This window comes from Lichenostomus cassidix, chromosome 1 (assembly GCF_008360975.1).
Source record: "Lichenostomus cassidix isolate B80296 chromosome 1, HeHo_3.0, whole genome shotgun sequence".
In the NCBI taxonomy this organism is placed as follows: Eukaryota; Metazoa; Chordata; class Aves; order Passeriformes; family Meliphagidae; genus Lichenostomus; species Lichenostomus cassidix.
In genome coordinates this window covers 99,598,532-99,614,511 of record NC_139479.1, presented here as the reverse complement: position 1 = coordinate 99,614,511, position 15,980 = coordinate 99,598,532, and the positions used below count along the sequence as shown (strand labels likewise).

At 43.0% G+C, this 15,980-nt stretch overlaps 1 long non-coding RNA gene across 1 annotated transcript; it reads right to left on the bottom strand.

The window, feature by feature from the left end:
* Positions 1-9,597: 9,597 nt before the first annotated feature.
* Positions 9,598-15,005, bottom strand: LOC146445439 (uncharacterized). The gene is made up of 3 exons (XR_014851829.1): positions 14,820-15,005; positions 11,619-11,803; positions 9,598-9,874 (listed from the first exon to the last, which is right to left on the bottom strand). It is a non-coding gene; the product is annotated as an uncharacterized LOC146445439 (long non-coding RNA).
* Positions 15,006-15,980: the final 975 nt, after the last annotated feature.

The following is a 15,980-nucleotide window of genomic DNA, read 5'->3' as shown; positions in this document are numbered from 1 at the left end:
ACATTAGGGACATTGAGGTTTCAGTGTGTAGAGGATAGTTTACAGCCTGAAGTACTCACAGAAATCTCTCTTCATTGTCTGTAGAGACAAAGAGACAATTCCAGAGTGCAAGTCATCTGACTGTTTTCATACACTTACATTAGCAAACTAAGAGTAGTCCTTTATTCCTGTAACTAAAAATGACATAGATAGTCTTGAAGTACCTATCTGTGACCACAGACCTCCACAGATGAGCTACAAATTTAGAGAGACTGCATATACTATTAATGCATAGAGTATTTCCCCCTGGTTTCTACTTCCCCACACTGAGAAATGCCTGAAACTGTATATATTGCTTGTACAGGTATGCCTGGTGTCTAAAATCAGAGGGGGAAAGAGGAGTGAAATGGAGTGTGGAAAAATTGTAACTATCAGTCATTTTATAGGAGATGGTTTCCACAAATGGGAGTTTTGTGGTTCTCCTGAAGCACAAGCAAATAGAGGTTGTTCCCAGCTATCCCAAGCCCACCAAAGAAGCAAACCCCTTGTTCTTTCTTGGTTTTTTTGCCTCCTCTCCTGATGCAACTTTCCAAGCTAGGAACTAGGAAAGCCTGGGTGTTTTCAGGAACAGGATCAGTTTTCAGGACCAAAGGACACTTGAGTAGAAGATCTCTAATTCCAGACCACCCCACACCAGAGCTGTGCTCCAGCAAATTTGTTGTTGTGTCTCTGCATGAGATCAGTAGCAAGTGCCATGAAAACAGCTACAAGAAGCTCTAAAGTAGCCAATTCTGAAAGAGACATCTGAAGATAATCACTAAAGCACCCTGCTATGGTTTGTATTAAAAAAAAAGAAAGGAGATTGAAAGAAGGTGAAATGGAGCCATTATTTGTAGGATCTCTGACTGCCCTGCCCAAGACGGGACAAAGGGAAGGAGTCAATCACATGGAGTTTTAAACAACTTCAAGAAACCTCAGAATGGTCACCACAAAACTCTGAGGTACCCCAAATTACTCTGCATTCTTACAAATAGTGGCCAGTCCTTTTTATCCCCAAGATCTAGTTTTCTTTGTGCTTTCTCACATATAATTCAGCAAGTGGAGAAGAGCTAGGCAGAGCCATCAGGGCATCAGCACTTCTCTGGTGGGGGAAAGAAAATGATTTTTAATTTTTGGTGCATTCTCTTTCTGTCTGCTAGGTGATTTCCCTCCCCCCACCCTTTTTCCTGCTTTATTTATTTTTTCTTTTTTAATTGAGTTGGGGCAATATGGAAGAAAACATTTAGCATGAAACATGAAAATCTCCCAGTGAATTTGAAATGGCAGCTCCCATTTCCCACATTTGCCAACATTTCCCAATGTTTGCTGTTGCTTTCAGTGCTCCCTAATGAACGTAGATCCTCTAAAAGATTCTCTTTGGGGGCTTTGAATCTGTTAATATGTGCCCAAAAGGGGGTACTGCATTGTGGCCTCTGCCTTCACCCACCCATGCTATGTATTAATGGTCTCATAAATTCACTCTGGAGTGCTTTATTGCTATGATAGAATTTTAAAAAGCGGCAAAGGGATAGCAGTTTGTTTTTCTAAGGGAAAGCCCGGTCAGGATGAGAAGACAAAAACAAATTATGACAAATAATCTTCCCTCAGGTCACTCCCCTAAGGCACAGAGGAAATACCAAGCTTGCCACTTTGGGGTGGCCACCATGCTTGGCAGCATGAGCTGTCTGCAAGGCATCAGCACAGCTGTCTCTACTTGCAGTTCAGGCTAAATGCATCCAAATGTCATCAACATCAAGGGCATGTTAGGTGTTTCTTATTGTTTTGCCTTACTTAATCTCTGAGTGCCACTTCTGTCTGACATAGATCATGGCAGGGAAGTATTTTCAAGGGCTTTGAATTGTTTTTTTTAGGACTAATCTGCAGCAAGGTATTGAGAAGTCTGAGATTATGCTCCAGCAAGGGCATGGGCAACACAAAGACCTCATCTGGTTGAAAATGTCTCTACTCATTGGAGGGGACTTGGCATTAGATGGTCTTTAAAGGTCCCTTCCAATGCAAACCTTTCTATGAGTCTATGATTCTATGATTCTTTGTTAAGCTGCTTTCTGCCACAGACCAAAGGCTAAACCCCAGCTGGAGGACACGTTTGCTGGCAGCAGCCTGCATGGGAAGCCTTTGAAGGTCATGCAGTGTGTCTGAGAGCTGTCCTACCAACAAGGACATGGCAGGTGAGGTGAGCAGTTCCACCATGTGTTAAGCTACTATAATAACCTCTCTTTGAAAGAGCCCAGCTCTGCTGGTGAGATCCATGCAGTAGTCCTGAATACAGCACTCTGGATTTAGTTTGTGATATGGGCAGTGAAGTGGTAGCAAAAATAACAGATAAGGCTGAGGATGCTAAATTCAGGCTCTCCAGGGCCTTTCTGGCATTGCTTTCAAACCTCGTGTTTCTCCAGGATAATAGTCCATGGAAAAAAAAGTGGGAAGGGAGACAGGAGCTTTTCCAATCCAGTTTACTCTGCCTTATGGCTCCTAAGGTACATGGCTGCAGACTGTTACTCATATCAGAGTTGAGGACATGAATCAGCTTTCTGTATGGAAAGCTTTCAAAGACATGCTGAAGCTGTACTTACACAGCCAGCAATGGGAATGATCAGCGCAAAACATGCCTGAAAAGAGAAATTGAAAACAGCCTTGGAAGAAAATGTGTATACATGTGGCATGACATTTATGTATTATCCTGTACTGCAGAGCCCTTGTCCAAGCTGAGTTGAAAGCTAAATGAAAACGGTGGATTTTTTTAAGCTCTACTAGGATTTAGACCCTCCAGCAACTGTATAAATAAGGAACATTTTCAAAGTGTTCTCCAACTAATGGTTATTCATAACTATTTTAGGGACCTACTGTTTTATTTGACTGATAGCACCAAAAAGAAAAAAAGATCCCAAATGTGGTCTTTCTACTCCGTGATTTGCCTTACAGATGGACATCATGCAAAGCCCATTTTCTGTTCCTGCCACAGCTGGTTTGACATCTGTGTAACGGAAGAGAAGCAATCTGGATTGATTGGGCTTGTGAGATTAAAGGTACTTGTTTTTGCTTCCCTTGTCTCTGAGAAAGAAGGTGATAGACCAGGTCTTGCTATAGTAGACAAACTGATTCCATGGTTCCCGTTGGCACAAATTAGGAAAATTAGGAAAAACAGCATGAAGCTTGACTTGAGAGAGGAACAGAGGTAAGGAGACACTGAATGCCAGGACCTCTTAATTTCCCTGTACTTCCATCTCATCCCAAGACCAATAGAAAATCACCCCTCATCACCCTTAGAGGAAGCTTGCAATTCCAAGGTCATTGATATTATCTAACCAGTAGTCTGGCATGAAGGAGACTTGATCCTGTCTCAGTACAGTAGGATGAACTGGGCAAAAGCTGATGTTTTCTGTGTTTTTTGTGTTAGTGCAAAAATATCTGAAGGCAGAACATTTTCAAGATTAGGTCTTTCAGATCAGCTCTAAGACACATTGAAAGGTTGACATGGATTTTCTTTTCACTCTCTGTGGGCATTTCAGTTTCTGAGGCAGGAAGTCCAGTATGTTTTGAGTTGTTCAGGAGTTATTTCAAGAATTTTGTAAACACGATGAGCCTGGCTTTGAGAAAGGGCTCAGAATGTCCCTCCAAAGATGTTGCATGACATACCCTGAAGTCTAACAAAGATACTGGGACCTAGTTTCTCAACTCTGTATAATCAGAGCATCAACACACTGGTTCCAGCTGTCTCTTTGTAAACTTTGCAGCAGCACAGTTCCCTACATGTTTTTGCTTTCTGCAGCCAAACCCAATACCAGGAATACAAAGTTAGCTTCTGCAGGTGTCTGCTAAGGAGATGCAGGATCTGCTAAGGATCTGCTAAAGCCATCACATCCATATTATCAGACTGTGGTGAGCCTGTGAATGATGACTATTAATGCATAGAGTATTTCCCCCTGGTTTCTACTTCCCACTGGTTTCTACTCCTGGTTTCTTTCCTGGTTTCTACTGGTGTTCAGCCATCTCTGCTCTGCTACACTTTTGTGGTTGATGCCTTCTAGTGTATTCCTGCAGCACAAATGAGGTCCTTTCTTGTAGCTGGAAGTACACAGCATTATATTCTTGCCAGCCTTATATTTGCAGCTGAGGAACTTCTGCTATCACTAAAGGTTTAGCTTTGACTGACAAGTGAGAAGAACCATCCTCATGTGATGTGCCCCAAATGCCTACAAACAAATTTGGGTCCAGTCCCTTCAAAGTCACTGAAGCCCCCTGTCTTCTGTGTGCTTTTCCACATTTTCTCTGAGTTGTCTCATACATTGCTTCAAACACTGTCACCATAGAGAATGGCTAAGTTGGTCTTTCTAGTGATCTTAAAACATCTTTGGATCCAAAATTTCTGTGCTGGTACCAGCTCTCTCTGTGGCATGCCAAGCAAATCAGGGTGAGAGTTCTGGAAAATCCAGGCAATAATTTCTCAGCCTCTTGCCTTATTTTTGTCAAAAGGAGTCAGTGGACATCTCACATTTATTTATTTATATATTTACTATTTATTTATAATGAGAAAAAAACCAGAAGACCCTGAACAAGGGAGGGAGAACATTTGAAATGCATTTCATAGAGTTTTCCTTCTTTGCCCTTGACTCCATCCTAGGAGAATGCTTGGCTGAAATTATGCAAATTAAAATGATGAAATTTTACTAAAAATAAACCAGCATTATAGGAAAGGAAGCCATGAATTGCTGTTAATGCCAAAGAAACCAACATGAACATTAGGCAATATAAATATCATCTATATGATGATGCACATATGTTCTCTATCTGCTATAAACTTTGACAGACCATGCAGGGTATAAAACAGAGCAACTTTTCCTGTTTATGTGCAGCAAATGTTTGTGTCCTTTCCCTTTTCCCTTCCCGTCCCTTCCCTTCCCTTCCCTTCCCTTCCCTTCCCTTCCCTTCCCTTCCCTTCCCTTCCCTTCCCTTCCCTTCCCTGCCCTGCCCTGCCCTGCCCTGCCCTGAACTTGCCCTTCCCCCTTCCCCTTCCTCCTTCCCCTTCTCCTTCCCTATTCCCCCTTCCTCTTTCCTCCTTCCCCTTCCTCTTTTCCTCTTTCCCTTCCCCCTTCCCCTTCCCCTTCCCCCTTTCCCCTTCCCCCTTGCCCCTTTTCCCCTTTCCATTTCCCTGTCTCCCTTTCTGCTTTGCCCTTTCACCCTTCCCCTTTCCCCCTTCCCCTTTTCCCTTTCTCCTTTCCCCTCTCCCATTATTGCCAAATAAGATGTGGTAGTCTGGCTTTCAGCACATACTTCCATGACCCAACTCGACCTTCTAGGTTGTCAGACCTAATCTATCAGTGCCATGAACTGTGCCTGAGGCTTCAGATTAGCAAAACCTTTTGTCTGGGTTTCTGTAAGAAAGGTGTGAATATGACATAATATAGCCATGGCTTTTTCAGGAATGTCCTGTGGCCTATGACTTCATGCTTAAATACCTCCAGTTTGATCAAACCTCTGGCATTTGTGCCTTGGAGATATCAGGGCTCCATGCCATGTTCCTCATCAAATGGCATTTCAGATAGGATATCACAGGGTATCTAAAAGTGGGAAAGATTCATTCAGCTCAACAAGAGTTGTCTCAAATGACTGAGGAGCATGAGCCTTCCTGGCCAGTGTCTGTGCAGGTGATGGAGCTGGAAGCAGGAGGGATGTCATCAAAATGCCTTGCCTCAGTCAATCTCTGAATGACCAAAATCCTTCAGTTATGATGTCAAGCCATGGCTGTGTGTACTGTCTGCTCTTCCCAATGCAAAGCAGAAATAGCTTGGGTCACAGCAGTTAAAAATTAAGCTTTTCTCTTGATAATTGACTCCCCTAGAGAAGCAATTATCAGCTGAGACCACACTAATTAATACTGTAAAGATGCTTTGCTATCATTTGAAGCCATTGTCCAGCCATCAGGTCTGTTTCCAAAACCTGTGAATGTTCTACACATTCCTGACTGTGGTGGGGCCAGATTTTTGACATCAGCCTTAGTACATCAAATCTTCAATGAAATTTGAAACTCCATAAGAATGTGGAAATATTTCTCCTCAGCTGCAATACAGCAAAGGCACCTCATCAGGATATCCCAGAGGTTTGTACTGTTGGAGATGCCAGTTTTACCGTATTTGAATTAGAGGTAAAACCAATATGTGGATCAAAGCTGGATCAATGACTTCAATGAAGGAGCAGAGTTCACTGACGACACAAAGTTGGGAGGAGTGGTTGATCCCCCAGAGAACTGTGCAGCCCATTGAGAAGGACCTCAGGACACTGGGGAGTTGGGCAGAGGGGAACCTTCTGAAATTCAGCAAGGACAAATGCAGTGTCCTGCACCTGGGGAGGAATCATCTCAAGCTGGGGACTGACCTGCTGGAAAGCAGCTCTGCAGAGAAGGACCTGGGAATCCTGGTGGACAACAAGCTGTCCATGAGTCAGCAGTGCCCTGAGGGCCAAGGAGGCCAATGGGATCCTAGGGTGCTTTGAGAAGAACATTGCCAGCAGGTTGAGTGATCCTGGCCTTCTACTCAGCCCTGGTGAGGCACATCTGGAGAGCCATGTCCAGCTGTGAGCTGAGGACAAGAGAGACATGGAACTCCTGGAGCAGGTCCAGCAGAGACTTCATAGATGATGAAGAGACTGGAGTATCTCTCTTATGAGGAAAGGCTGAGGGAACTGTTCAGCCTCGAGAACAGACAGCTCAGAGGGGACATCATCCATGTCTGTCTGCAGAGAGGGGTCAGAGCATGGACCAGGCTCTGTGTTGCCAAGTGTGTTGCCAAGCAAGAGGCCACAGGCAGAAACTGATGCCCAGGAAGTTCCACGTGGACATCAGGAAGAACTTCTTTCCTGAGTAGTGACTGAGCACTAGAACAAATCACCCAGAGAGCGTGTGGAGTTTCCTTCACTGGGGATGTTCCAGAACTGCCTGGACACAATCCTGTGCCATGTGCTCTGGGATGACGCTGCTTGAGTAGGGAGGTAGGGCCAGATAACCAATTCTGGTTCTTTCCAACCTGAACCATCCTGTGATTCTGTGATTAAAACACAGTATGAAATGTACTAAATATTAGTGTATGCTAAGGGAAAAACACCATCTCATTGTGGGAATCCATTTCACCTGACTTTAACAATGGGATTAATCTCAAATAGATGCAAATGTTTTCATTGTACTCTTCCCTCAGTTGAACATTCAGACTTATGACAATAATGGAGATCTAGCCAGTACTGGGAATCAAGAGCAGTACTAAATTAAGTAAATAAGATAAAATAGAAAAATGATGTTAAAAATCTGTAACATGGCTGAATTGCCCCCTAAAAACTCCATTGGTTGTATTGATTTTGCACCATTGACTTGAACGGAGCTTAGATTTCTGTCTCAGTGTAAAGCAAATGCTGGCAAGTGGCTGCAGGTACTCCCTCAATGCCTTGGAAAGCTGTTTCAAAATATGCTCCCTGGTTAATTGGAAAACTTCAAGGGTGTGATTAATTTCCCCTAGCACAGACATCTATAGATCAGATGTGTAAGTCTCACTTGTGGCATTTGATGCCAAAGGGCAGAAGTGAGCAACTCCAGAGGGCAACTGTCTTGATGGTCTTGATGTCTAGACACCATCTTAGAGTGAAATTATGGTTACCCCATGTGTGGAGGTCATTTCTGTCCAGGGCAGATGTATACTGACATGCATACCTAAAAACAGGAGTGCAAATCACTGTCTGCAATTTCTATGCTTAACTTGCTCAGGTCTATGTAAAAGCTGGGTTTTTTTGTGCCAGCTTATCCTTCAACTTGAATGGTTTTTCTCTCCTTAGTTGATGTGTAAGCATTTCCAGGAACACTGAGTCATGACATACATGGTACATCAATAGCAAAGTTTCAGCTGGTGCCACCTGGGATGCTCTCAAGCTCATGATGTTCCTGAAGTCAAAATGGACCATGGATTGCCCAGTCAGCAGGATGCATATGCAGGATGCAAAACTACCCTAAGCAGTGTTTAGTCCTTTCTGGTTGATCTCAGTGTCGTAGAACCATCTTTGGAGTATTTAATTTACTAGTACAGATGTAGTTTATGGATCTACTTGTATTCTGTAGTTGAACAAGCCAACATCTCATGCTGTTCATGAGATGCACAGTCTGGTCTCTTCATACATATTTTACTTTGAACTCATTTTGCTTGCATTTGGGTGACCAGGACTTAACTGCAGTTTGGATGATGTTGCAACTGCTCTCTGCGGTGCGATAGGAACATTTCCCTATCTCTTTTGGAAACATCTTTCATGAGATATAGTATGGTTGCAGCTTTTAAGGTCACTTCTTTTTAAGGTCACTGTTATCAGATAGACTAACTCAGGTCCTATTTCCTCTACTGTTATCTTGAATCAACAAGCTTCCACCTTAGGCTCTATATGTAATGTCTCACTCTTTGTTACTGATAAAATCCATCCATTTCTCTCACTCAGCCTTCCTTTAAGGTCACTCAGCTCTTCCCATGTAATATTCTCATCCTCCTCTGCAATAGCAATACAGTCACTCAAGTTTGTGTCATCAAGCAGATCTCTTGACCAGGCACCTAGTTTTTTCTGCCAAGTTTATTAAGGAAAATATTAAACAAGATTGGTTCCAGGACTGATTATTAAGGACCATGATGGAGTTTCTCTGGATTTACTCACAAGTAACAGGCAGCCAATGTTGGCCCCAGATGGTATTTTGTTCAAAACAAAATAATGACTTCCATCTGTCTTTCCAAACCAAGGTGCATAGAGTATTTGCGGGTGGTCTGTGCAGGGTTGGCTCTCTGCAAAGTGCTAGTTCTTCTTGGTTACTTCTAGCTTCTAAATCCTACTAAATTAAGCAGAGCTTACACTAAACGTTTTCCTAATATTATTTTCACTTGTAAGAAATCGTGTTAGTTTCTGGTGGGACCATATGTGATTAGAAAGGGAGCTCAACCTGTGGGATATAGCTCAATCAAATTAGGATCAATCGAATTTCTTAACTATTTATCAATATAAAATGTATTACTTATGTCACAGTAGCAACAGATAGTCCAAAGAAGGGATAGGACCACAGATAGGCTAAGACCTTGCATGAACTCCTGCTGAAGGTAGTCCTCATCTCAGAAAGATTACAAGCTGTGTTACCAAAGAGAAGAAAATGAGACAATAGGTAAACAAAGGATGAGGACACATCTGAGGAGGAAATATCCAGGCACAGTTACCTTGTTACAATGAAAATCCTTCTCCTGTGCAGCTGCCACACTACTATCATGCCATTTGTCTGCAGGTTGTCCAAACCTATCTGTCATGTCACAGCAACAAGCTTTGGAGATTTCACATTGTTTGTGGCATCTTTGTACAAGTTGAGAGCTCTGTTGGCAAACATCCAAGAATTCTTTCATTGGAGCTGATGCAGGCATCTGCTGGTGAGAGGATAACAACAATTTGCCTGGAGTCAGTGTAAGCTCTTAAGTTTGAAAAACATCTGACAGAATGCAAAGAAAGCATGGAGCTGGGTTTAGGGCAAAGAAAGAAGCAGATGAAGTCCTCTGTACCTTTTGTTTCTTTGATGGTAAGGTTGTGGGCTAGGCACTGAGATGTTACAGAACCTGTCACAGTGTTTATGTGGCAAAAAAAAAGGTCTTCTTCATGGTTAGGTTGACAAGTATTGACGTCAATGTCTAAGCCTTTCCTACAGTCCTGTGAGAGGGGATTGCTCCGTTCGCATAGATCTGGTCCATGTGTAAATGCTTCTCTTGAGCAAAATTCTCTGATGGTGGTTGTGTGCACTCTCAGCACCAGGACAGCCAGCTTCTTACTACATTATTGATTTCTCCTGCAGCATCAATGAGTATTCAGCTAATGGCTGTGGATTTAAACTCAGCTTACTGCCATTACATTCAACATGAAAACACCACAGTGACAAGAAAAATATGCTATTCTCATTGCTACTAACCCACCTTACAACTCCAATGTAGTGTACAAGTCTACAGCAAAGAAAATATATCTTTTGCTACATGACAAGCCAAAGGTGAAGGGGCAAAGAACGCAGGGACAAGTTGCCGAAGTTGCCAACTGTCTGAAGCTTTCAAGACTTATCAAAACTACAGAAAGTTGACTAACCTCTATCAGAGCCCTTCTACAACTGCTGCAAGAGAGGGACAAAGAAACAAATTTGCAAATAGTGCTCTAAGACCAAATAAAACTGGGTGCCTGACTTCCACACAAACACACTCACAAGACAAAATTAATCTCACCTAACACAGACTCTACGTGAGAGACCTCAACATGAGCTAGTCACCCCAGGCTGTCTTTATAGTCAATGAAGAGAAACAGAGCATGGTTCTGACCTAATAGAAATGTCTACATGAGGCTGAGATTAATTGCACCTCAGAGGTGCCTGTTTTTTCCTCTTGAAGACTCCAACATCTAGGGAGCATGGGGCCTGTGGCTCAGATGGAGATGTCTGCAGGCATGGGGCAGGACAGCCAAGTAAGATGGATTTCACTGCAATGAATTCCCCCAGAGTGACAGTGAAGGTGCTTGCCAGCAAAGCACACCATATCATAGCTCTAACATTTTAGGAGTCAAGTGCGTTCTTTGCACTGAAAGAAAAAATTGAGCAGAGTGGGACCAGCACACATAAAACCAAACTCACTGTACTCAGAGGCAAAGGAAGACAAATTCTATCCTAGAGCTTAAAAACTTAAAGGACTTTGTGTTAACCCAGTCTGATCTTCCTGGGGCCATTGACTGGAGAAACCTATACTAAACCTGTAATAGACAATGAATTGGAGCAAGGACATGCCTTAATGAAATATTCTGGTCATGCAATGCCTTGTGATTATTCATTAAGTTGGTCCGCTGCCAATTGCATGTTAGAAGAATAACAGTCTCCCCACTTGCAGCTTGCCCTTTGGACATTTTTAATCAGCTAATTTCTCCCAGGGCTACCCAGGCAGGCCAGAGTTCAAGAAGGATTCCCATTAGAAATAGGAAAGACCTGTCTGATCACTGAGTTTATCCAGCTGTGTAGTTTGCAGTGAACAATGACCACTGAGGCTTTAGCAAATTGCAGTGGGTAAAGGAGGGAAGTAACAGCGATGAATTATCACAGGCTTGCTGGCTATGGAAACTTGTTATGGTATTTCTTATTGATGTGTATTTTCTGTGTATGTTTATGCAAATATTGACATGATTATGGCATCTTTCTGTTAGATTTCCCTGGTATGTTTTTTTCTTCATGTGACAAACCCATAGGCAGAGATTTTGGGTTTTTTTTGGTGGTGGGACCAGGACGGATGTAACCCTTTACTAGGATAATTGCACTGTAAGTGGAAATAAATCAGATTTGTTTCTCCTTTGCATGCAGTATGTGAGCTCCTGGCCAGTCATTCCAGCCAAGGCCCTGTGGAAGGATCTCTCTTCCCAGGAACTCCAGAAGAGTCCTTGAAAAGCTGCCTGCCTCCCTCAAACAACCCAGTGGAACAGAATGTATCCCATACAAGAAATTTTGATTCATATGATTCAGGGCTGCCCTGTGAACTTGTGCTAAAAAGTCTGCATTGTGTAACCACTACCTGATCCTTCCTCTGTGTTGTCTTGCAGAATCAGGATGACAGAGTCCTTCACATCCTGCAAGGTCTTAAAGCCACATTTCAGTGAAGATGATGAGCTGTTGCAAGCTGTCACCACCATGGGCAGAAGGAACGTCTGCAATTTTAGGGCTTATGTTTGTGGCCTCTTTAAATCAGCCTGTGAGAAACTGTAGAAAACAACATGGAAAATGAATATAAATGAAGGCACCTGGAAACTGGTCAGCATAAAACTGATGGTGATCAGACTGCATTCCCCTTGGGAACTGAAAAATGGGAAACAAGCATGGCAAAGTGACACGGGCAATATTCCCCTTCAAACTTTTTTTTTTCTGTGCTGTAATTGATTGTCTGGGAAGTATCAATTTAAAAAACATTTTTGTCATGACATTGGCCCTATTTAAAGTTTCAGAATGTGGGTAAATTAAAGTCTCAGAACTGCAAATGCAAGAGCACTCACTCCAGGTGCAAAGAGGAGCAGGCAAAGCTGAGTACAGAAACAGTCAATCAGCTCAGAACAAAGGCATTTGGTATAGATGGGAACAGGATTTTAAAATCAAATAATAGGCTTATGTAATTTCTCCTGTCATGTTGCAATTAAAGAGTGAGGTATTCATTGCAGGGTGGGTGTTTTGTCCCTTTTAATAATCTGTGAATACTCATGGCTGGTTCTCATGTGTCATATATTCTATATTGCAGGGCACAGCTAAGGCTGCTGAGTGAGTGTAAACCAGTGGTTCTGGTTGGTTGCTTGCAGTTAATCCTCTACTGTCCTTTGGCTCGCAGGGTCCTTGTGTGGTCTCAAAGTAAAATAACACAATATCAGTGGGAGAGACATGGGGCCTGTCTCTGCCAACCTTGCTTTGCCCTTGTTCCAACTCAGCTAAGTATTAGGGTTAATGCCAATTTAGTTGTTATCTTTTTGAACTCTTTTTTCAGTAGTATTCTGAACAAAATTAGACTTCAAAGGCAGTTTGTTTGTTTTTTTGTTAATTTATTTGTTTACTAGACTTTTCCTCCAAAAGAAAATATTAAAGGAACAGAAGAATGTGTAAAAGGAAGAAAATGCTATTGGACTTGAATGGGGCTGGAAGAGTGGCTGATACTTCAAGCAAATATAGAAAAAGAAAATCATCCTTGAAGACCAAGCCAGCTTTCAGAGAATTCATTGCATTTCCCCTCTAAACACAAGGATTTACTTCAATGTCATTCCTCCAGCCGTGATTTCTGTCAGCCAGAAGTGCAGTTGACAGAGGATGTTTTGATGGGAAACTTGCCCCTCCATCCTCGCCCCTGTCTATTGTGTTACAACCCAAGAAAGTAGGGACATAAAAAAGACTCCAGGATGAATTCTGCAAGAGCAGCTTAGTGTAGCTCTGGAGAAAAGGCTCAGCTAAGGGAGACCAAGTGTGTGGTGAGACTTCAGTGACAATAACAAGGCAAAATAAAAGAAACTTGGAGCCTTTCAGTTTTCACCAGTCAGCCTCTTCTGCACATTCTAATTCCTGGGGGACAAGTTTGCCTCGGGTGGACACAGGCTCAGGGCCATACATATCCATGCCAAACTCAGTTCCACCCCTTATTCTTGTCATTTGGAGCAACAGGAAATCACCGGCAAACCAATCACAAAAATGGAAAGTCATCAGTAATTTCTGAAAGTGCAGAGGTCTCGTAACGGAAGTTTTGAGGACAAGCCCGAGCAAGACAATGTGAGCAGCAGATAACCTCCTGGCACCATCTCTTGCTGTGTCTCTTCAATCAACGCCTCTGGCCATCATGTGTAAGACATGACACCCATTGCAGCAACCCTGTTACTTTATGTCCCATTGGCAGACCCTGAATTTGCAGATAAGGCAAAGGAAAGTCCAAAGTCAAGTAGGATATGTTCAGCAGTCAATAAATTAATCAGCTTTTGTCATTGACAGAATTTGATGAACCTTTCTCCTCACAAAGGGATATTGTGGGTCTCCATTTCCCTACAGGAGCTTCTGGATTGAAAGTGCACCTTCCACTCCCCATAAATTTGTTATTGACTAACAATTTCATCTGAAATGAAGATTTTCAGCCTGTGCTTTTAACCCCACTCTCTCTCATCACCCTACAAAAACAAGCTGGTAAAATGCAATAGCCATGGGCAATGAGACATCCTCTGCTCTGCACATAATACCGATGTTTCCCATTCACATCTTAAACTGGTCCAGAAGGCTAATTCTTCGAAGTACAAGACTGGACTTAGTGACCCTCATCTTTGTCACCATGCCATATTTACCCCCAAGAGATGCATGGGTAGAATGCATGGCAGGGTACATGGTCTTTGGCTAGAACTCCAGAACTAACAATTTCCAGCTCACAAAGATCTCATTAAATCCCTTTTTGGTGAGAGAAAAGAGATTTCCCTCACTCTGTATTTTAGAAGGACCATTTCAGGTTTGGACCAGAGAATAGTATCACAATTTTTTAACATCAGCCTTGAAAGCATTCAGACAAAGCACAAGATTTGAGACGGCTGGAGGCACCATTGAATCATACAATGGTTTGGGTGGGAAGAGACATTAGGAAACATCCTCCTGCCATGGACAGGGACACCTTCTACTAGACCAGGTTGCTCCAAGCCCTGTCCAACCTGGCCTTGAACAATTTCAGGGATGAGGCAGCCACAATCTCTGGCCCTGTGCCAGGGCCTCACCACCCTCACAACGAAAAATTTCTTCCCAATATCCAATCTAACCCTGCCCTCCCCATTTATTTTGGCCTCTCTCTAATGAAATAATAGGAACTGAGTCCCAAAGAGCATTTCCAAGAACTTTTTCGTTTTCTTTTCCTGTGAGGAGCCATTCTCCCATGTCCTGTTACTCCTGACCTTTGAAAAAGTTCCTCTCCAGTTCTCTTTAGGCCTTGGCAGGGGCTCTAAGGTCTCCTCAGAGCCTTTTCTTTTCTGGGCTGAACACCCCCAGCTCTCAGCCTGTGTCCAGAAGTGCTCCAGACCTCTAGCTGTCTTAGTTGCCTCCTCTGGACTTGCTCCAACACAGGTTTACGTCCTTCTTATGTTGGCATTACAAACTTAAGAAGGACCCCTGTAATGGGTTGCCATCAAATTTTAGCTAAGAAATGACTGGTATGTCAGCAGCTACTGCCAAGGGATCATAACGTAGCTGGGTAAGCTAATAAGATGATCAGCTGGGTTACCTTTGAGATTGTATATTTGGTGCACTTAATGAAGTGCTATCCTGATGTCTGCTTTAGTCTGTACGAAAACCTAATTGCATGAATATCCCTGCAGAAACCAAGGTGTGAGGTCATACATGTCATCTGGGTGTCTTGCGGTATGAAGAGAAACCTTGCAGTGGTGTGAGATGTTTATGAGGTGATATCTGTACCGGGGAGACATGAAGACGGGAAGAAAGTCAAAGTTCAAGTGCACTGCTAAGTAGCCTTAAAAAACTTGCCAAATACATCTTAAAGACATTAAGTCACTGATACAACACTCCAAATTTCCCCTTTATTTGCTACATGAGTTTCTAAAGTTCAGCACTACCATCCTTCTGACACTTGTTAATTTTTTTCATGGTGATTGTGTCACTGTTGCCACAATGGTATAAAGCAGATCAGAAAATGCAGTAGACAAACTGCTGGAGAATCACTACAAGCAAGAAACAGGAAAGGGGAGAGGAGAGGATGGAAATACATGTTTTGTGCCTGAAGACAGGAAACAGGCTTCCATCTAAGAGAAAGCAGGGACAGGAGACATGGATATGGATCTACAGGGAAAAGGAAGGAAGGGAGGGAAACATCAGAGCAGCACCAAGATATAAAAGCTACTGGCTGTGAGATGAGATAATACTGTCTGGGGGAACTCAATTATGATTAGCATCTGCTTTGTATTGAGTTTCACTTTCACCATTGTCTTCACTGGAGATGGATAGAAAAGTTGTAAGAGGGTGTGTGCTCTGAGAGTGTCAGTGCTCCAGTCCGATGGGTGTCAGCCAGGTGGGTGAGGCCAGATGCAGGGCTAAGATTTACAAGCCATTGCTGTTGCCTTGCAAAGAGCGAACAGCTGGGAGGAAGGTGGGAATGTGCCGCTTTGGCAGGGGAATTGATTCAGGATGCTCTGATCTGTACATCATTGTGCTAGGAGTCAGGAACTCCTGCTAGCTCTGACAGTTCCCTGCTCAGCCACAGATGGGTCAATAAAACAAAAATGTTCAAAGCTGGAAGCTTGAGATGTAGGGTCCCACAATGACATACCTTGAACTTCAAAGGAGCTGTGTAACCAGCAGGTTTCACTTCTTTTGGCCTCTCTGCAATGAAATAGTGGGAACCAAGTACCTGAGGGCATTTCCAAGAATT